The following is a 6,509-nucleotide window of genomic DNA, read 5'->3' on the forward strand; positions in this document are numbered from 1 at the left end:
AAATCAATTAACCTACGAAGAGAGGGGTAATTAAATTTCACGCTAGAAAAGAGAACATATTGTATAACGGTCTACCGAATATCGGAGGGGGATGCTTGCTCGCGGATGTTAATTAAACTATATTACGCGACGAGAAAACGAAATATTGCTCGCCTAATACGAGTAAAAGAATCGTTGTTGGACATTCCAGCTCCCTTTTACGAAGGAAATATATTCCGTGTTTCTATTCCGTTGGAAACATCGATATTAACAAGCAGACGCGAAAATATGTGCGCCTAATATAATTTACATCCCTTTCGGCTCCCCATTTATCGTCGGTGGAAAGCGTTTTTTTTCCCTAACGACCAAATTGCGTCTCGCTGGGAAAATGAATTTCGAAGAATTTCCACGTGAATGAGAAACGCACGATATTCAATCTCTCTTTGTCTCTCTCTCTCTCTCTTCCCCTTAATCTTCCCTTTCGAGAAAGCGACGTCGCGTACCCTCGACGCGTCGTTTCACGATTAATTTAAGATCAAGTATCTCGTTTCTCGATACGTAAGGGATGCGAAATTTTCAATTTTCAATTTTCGAAACACTCTTTGTATCAAAAAACCCTTTAAAAACACTTGTCCCAACGAGACGCGGCGAAAGAATCGGCGCGAAATCTGTCCCTGTTAACGTTAATCCTGCGCGGAATTCAATTTGTATCCAGCGCCGCAGAAAATTGGTCCACTTCGTAATCGGGTTCTCCATTCGTTTCATCTTGCCCCGCGCGGTTCGTTCGGCTCGCGTCTATCATCGTTTGCCCCGATACGCCGTCTATCGTCTAGGAGAGAAGGCGAGAGAAGAGAGCGGGCGCGATGATTACGGCGGGGCAAGGAAAGAGATAGGGCCACGGTTAATCGATCCGAAAGTAGATATCTCCGCGAAAGATAGCTCGGATAGAATGGGATCGTTCTCCGTATAGGCAGAGGCGTATAATAATCCATTAGTCCGATGGGCTAAATTGAGGGGTGCTTTGGGGGTGTCTACGAGAGCGAGAGAAGGAGAAAAAGAGAGAGAGAGAGGGAGGGAGTTAAAGGGGTGAGATGGAGCAGTGGCGGAGGATACGAAAGGGTGGCAAGCTTCTGTGAGGAGAACGACGAGGGTTTGGGGAAAGAGTTGGCTGAGTTTGAAGTTGAGTAGTGGCAGGTGGAGATCGTTTCCTCTTTCTCTTTTCCCTCCTTTCTTTTTTTTCCTCTCCCTCTCTTCTTTCCTTCGTTCTCCTTCGTTTGTTCTATCTCTCTTTCTCTCTTTCTCTATATGTATTTCGCGCTAGTACATACCCACGGTATATGCGCACACGATATGCCTATCAAGAGAGAACATATACCGTTCCCATGAGGCCAGACAATTAATTTACGAGTCAGAGACTCTGCGGTCCATTCCTGTATACGTCCATTTAAGATTGATTAAGAGTCCTACGAATCTAGGTTTCCCCCTAGTTCGTTCGGGGCATCGATCTTCCGGTTCGCGTCTTCCGCTGGAAAACAGAGGATCCATCCCCCTTGCCCTACATCCTCCACCGTTAATTAACTACTCGTTCCCGTAATGAACGAAATCGCGTCTAAGGAACATCGTAACTGGAACGCGGACCGTGGAAAGTTTCCACGATGAACGAGTAACCTCCGCTCCGCCGTTGTCCCTTGCGAATAAGCGCGAAACTTGATAATTGGACGCTCCATAACTCGATTTCGTTTAAATATAAAATATCAAGAGAAAAAAAAAAAAATAGGAAGAAAAATACGAAACGGAACAATCCGCTCGGTCTCTCCTTTTTTAACCCCGGTCGTGCGTGCATACGCTTCTTTTCTTTTTTTTTTTTTCCCTAAAAAATAATTCTCGCGGAGGATTCCACGTTAAAGGATCGTAGAACAGTAGTTGGGGACGACCGAAGTTGGCGACAGCGTTGCAACGTTAACGGGCTCGCCGCGATACGCACGTACATGCTCTTATGCGCACGTACACCACGATTGCAATGGCACGCGTGTACCATCGTTACGTCTATAGACGCGAGATCTGGGTTACGGAGTGCTCGTTTCGCGGCATTATCCGCCCGGTTGTCCGGTCACGTATCTCTCGCGACTGAACAGGTTAAAGGTGGCTCGCATGCAGCGGAAAGGTAATTTCGGGGTCCGCTCACACCTGCGGAAAACAGCGCAACGCAACGGGGACATCATTATCCACCTTATAATTACGAAGCGTAATTGCGAGGGAAAATCGCGGACATCCTCGCATTCTGTCTTCTAACGCACTTCTAATTATTTTGGCTTTCCGCTCAGTGAGCATGAAAAATTCGATAGCTCCTTCTACTTTTATCCGGACTTTGCTTCACACGCTCTGTTCAGAATTTTCCTTGATATTTCGATCGATCTCGATCCTCGTGGAATTGAATATTACTTGTAAATGATACAAGATTTCTTGGATTTTTAATTCGATTTATTCATTGGTTAAGAATGTTTTGAATAATATTCAAGATCAAAATTTAGGAATTTGACGAGTTTTGGATCACCGGTTAAAGCGGCACTCCGACGATTTAACCCGATGCTCCGATCCATTTCTCGCGAACGATGAATCATTCCCCGGCATATTACGCGTAAACGCCCTAACATCGCCCGAAGCGGGATAACTTTTCGCGGGCGGAAAAGAACGCGGAATGCTTCTTGACGCGACACTTCGATCGGAAATGGCGCGGAAGGAAAAGGGTGGGCGAGCTTTACGACCTCCTCTCATCCCGTATTTTCGCCATAGACACAAGAGCCTTCCCTCCTTGTGATTCATGGACATATCGTTCGAATCATAGAGCCCGGAAGGTTTGCCGCGCAGAAAGGGGAAACAACCGGTTCTTTTTTTTTTTTTTTTTCCTTCAACCCTTCGTGGGCGCGGCGAGGAGAAAATAAAGTACGGTTAGCGTGGCGTGCATCCTACGTGGCGTGCAGACAGTAGTTGAGCCGTTATTAAAAACTAGCGCCGCTGATTAGATGAACTAATTTCTTCTGTGCACGTGAAATTTTTAAAATCCACCGACCATTTTCGCGTGTTCGCGCCACTTGCCAAAGGATGTACACGTCACACGTGCCAACCCTTTGTGAACGATTCGCGCAGCACCCTCTTTGACGCGTCCTGCTCCTCTCCTCCTTTCTTTCTTCCTCTCTTTCCTGGACCGCCACCTGCTTCTTCTGCTGCAGGAACGGCGGCCATATTCTTTTTTTCTTCTTTTTTTAGCGCTAATTTGTTTAGCCGCCTTGGTAACGACATCTCGTGAAACGACGTTCTATTTTCGCTCGTAAAACATCCGGCCATCGTACGTCCGTCGAAACCGTTCCTCGCCTCCTTTCGCCCTTCTTTTTCTCCCTTTCCACTCACTCACCGGTGAACCATGTCTCCCTCGCCTGTCGACGCCAAATTACCGTTGACGGGGGGCTCGCGCCGAACGAAATCACCTCGTCCGTACGGGGCGACACCCGGTTTCGGGGAAACGATTGAACGGTCGTTGCATTTGCAACGATGTCGGCCTTCTTACGGTTTCGGGGAAATTCGATTTGAAGGGGGGACAAACGAACCGAGTACGATGCGATACCTTCTCGGTGGTCGAACAAGAGGGGGGTAATTTTCCAAGAGGATGTACACGAGTGACGAACAAACGAGGGAAATTATCGTAATTTTTTACCCTCGGGTTTTCTTTTTTTCTCTCTCTCTCTAATCGTCGACTGCCTCCGCCAACGTATATATTAGGGAGAAATTGCGCGTGGAGGGGGAGGGGCGTATATATACGCGATAACGGCGTTAAATCTTCTTGGCGGGCGAGACGTAAAAGGTTGCATTTCTCTCTTCATCGGTGAATAATAACGGCGTAACCAGCGGGCGGTGCCTCGGAGGGCGTTAAATACAGGTGGAGGAGCAATCGCGTATCGCGAAAACGTGGCGTTGGCCGTGGCCGCTATCAACCACTGCCACCCGTGGCGGTTTGCTGCGAAAGAAGGAAGATAAATTTCAAACGAAAAAAAAAGGAAAAGGAAAAAGGAAAAGGAAAAAAATGGAAGACGAAAGGAAAACCGCCGTCGGGGCCGGTGGTTAAAATACATCGGTCTTTCGCCCTATCCCCGTCTTCCTCGCAACTCACCCCTCCCCCGATTTACTCCGTAAATCGTCGCTACGGGTATACTTCACGCTCGGCGAAAATTATCGTACACCCGTAATTTCGGTGAAAGGTATGCGCCAATCTTTTCGCGGTAACGAGGAAAATTGTTCGAGAGAGGAATAATAACGAATAATAAGGTTCGCGGATTTTTGTTCGCAGGGAATTTCGATCTCAAGCCCTTACAGATTCGTTTAATTTAAAAAAGATCACCTTGCGTCCGTTCATTATATTAATCTTTTGTTCGATGTTAAACAGATGAATGATTGGAAATTTATTCAATTGCAACTAAAATGAATTGAACGAATCAAAAGAATGGTGTGTATTATATCGCGGCGAAAAACCGATGATTTTTGCCACAAAATTTAAAATATCATACTAAATAACAAAAAGTCTTTTACGAAGTTTTATTTTTCAAAGTCACAATCCTACAATCCTATATGAAAAATTCAACAGAATTTTTTTGTTTTCAAATTCAAATTTTATTTCCTTGTTTTTTTTTTTTTCGTTTTTTAATCGTTCATACAGAATGCCAAACCAAAAATAACAAATGTAATCTGCATAAAGAAAAAAAAAAAGAAGAAAAAACAAGCATCCCTTGGGAATACTTTTCCCAAAAATTTCCACAATTCGTTTCCACGACTCGCAACAAAAGCAAGAAGCAACATCTCTCATTGAGAGTTACTATTCGCAAATTCGTTTATTCCACGGTGCTAAAATAATCGAAAACGATTGAATGGAAGCATCGCGCGACCTACGCGTATTCGAACCATTCGAACAATCAGGCCATCAGCCGACATCAATCTCTCCTTCGCAGAGACAATGCATCGTACAACTTGTCTTGCATAAAAGCTCGCATAAAATTCGTATATATTAGGCGAAGTCGCATTAATATTTAATGGGTGGCGGCGTGTTGTGCTTGCTTCTTTCTTTCCTTCTTTCTTTTTCTTAATCGCATTATCTACGCGTAAACACGGTGAAATATGGGCCTGCGGAAGGGTGACTCGCACGCTCCTTATTCTCGCGGATAACCGGCACGTTTTATGGCGATGCGTCGGCGGCGACCACTTAAGAAATGGCCTTACCGTACGCTCGAACGCGGTGAAAGGATGTTTTAATTTACAGGCTGCCGCTAATGCGCCGGGTGTCGCGAGGATCAAGCTCGTTCATTAACATGCAATCGTTGCCCGCCGAGAATAAATTTCGCCTCGATCCTCGAACCGATTGTTTATTACGGCGGAATTCAATTTTGCAAAGCTCACCGCGATTACCTTCGACCTGTCCCCTCCTCCCCCGTCTTTGAATAGAAATTGATTCATCAAACTTGCAAAGTCGCAGGATATCGCTTATATATATATATATATTATTAATTTTTTTCCCCGTGCTATTAGTATACGAGGTTAATTGAATGGTAAATTGGGAATAAGTGTTACGCGACTATGGAATGAATTATTCCTTTGTATTTTAATTCGTTTACGAGGCCTCGTAAATATTCAGAAGAGTATATATATAGTTTTAGTTAATTTGTAAGTTATACGATTCCATTTGAATGTGAATATATTTTATATACGTACATTTTTATATATTTAATTTTCAAATTGAATTATACGTGTTAGATGATAATAATAATAATTTGATAAGTTTCCTTTTAAACGAAGATGAAAGAAATCGAGAATGATAATGGAAAGGGATCAAAGATCGTATTTTCGAAAGGCTGCGGCCAGAAACCTTGTCGACATCTATCTGCCTTGTCGTCGTCTGGCTAATGCAGAAGTTGCATAAGGAATCGAAATTAACTTACAATTCTTGAAAACGGAGGAGAATTGGTGAGGGTGAAATAGGATTCAAAATAGGATTCGGGGAAAGGTGTCGGTGCATTATAGAGAAGAAGTTCGTCGAATCGTTATTGAGCTTTCTTCTAGACTTTCGCCTCGTCGACTACCATTTTCTTTAACTTCCACGGGATCGTGCACCTCCCTTTCTTCGACCTGAGGGAAACTTTCTTAATTCATGCTTCCTCACTCGTTCGCGTCAAGACGCCAATCCTCGTGAGAGCCTTCCATCCCTCTTGCTTCATCCTCCAATCGTCAAATTTTTTACTCCCGCGTGAAACATCGCGGAACAAATTAATTTCAATTCCTGAATGAAAATTAACGAGACTTTTCTGCATCGACGGATTGTCACGAAAGTATGCGAGACATATTAAAAAGAATTTTATTTCCTAGGAAGATCCTCATAAAGTTATGACCGATTCGCACAAGGTGTGTCGGTTTTTAAAAGAAGAAGAAGAAGAAGAAGAAGAAGAAGAAGAAGAAGCCATGCATCTTCCGCTTAATAGAGCCAGAGTGTT

General features: G+C 44.1%; 1 long non-coding RNA gene across 1 annotated transcript in view; it reads right to left on the reverse strand.

The window, feature by feature from the left end:
- Window positions 1-6,509, reverse strand: part of LOC133665663 (uncharacterized) — a 423,051-nt gene that overhangs the window by 239,323 nt on the left and 177,219 nt on the right. The window lies entirely within an intron of this gene.

The sequence above is a fragment of the Apis cerana genome, linkage group LG2, assembly GCF_029169275.1.
Source record: "Apis cerana isolate GH-2021 linkage group LG2, AcerK_1.0, whole genome shotgun sequence".
Classification (NCBI taxonomy): domain Eukaryota; kingdom Metazoa; phylum Arthropoda; class Insecta; order Hymenoptera; family Apidae; genus Apis; species Apis cerana.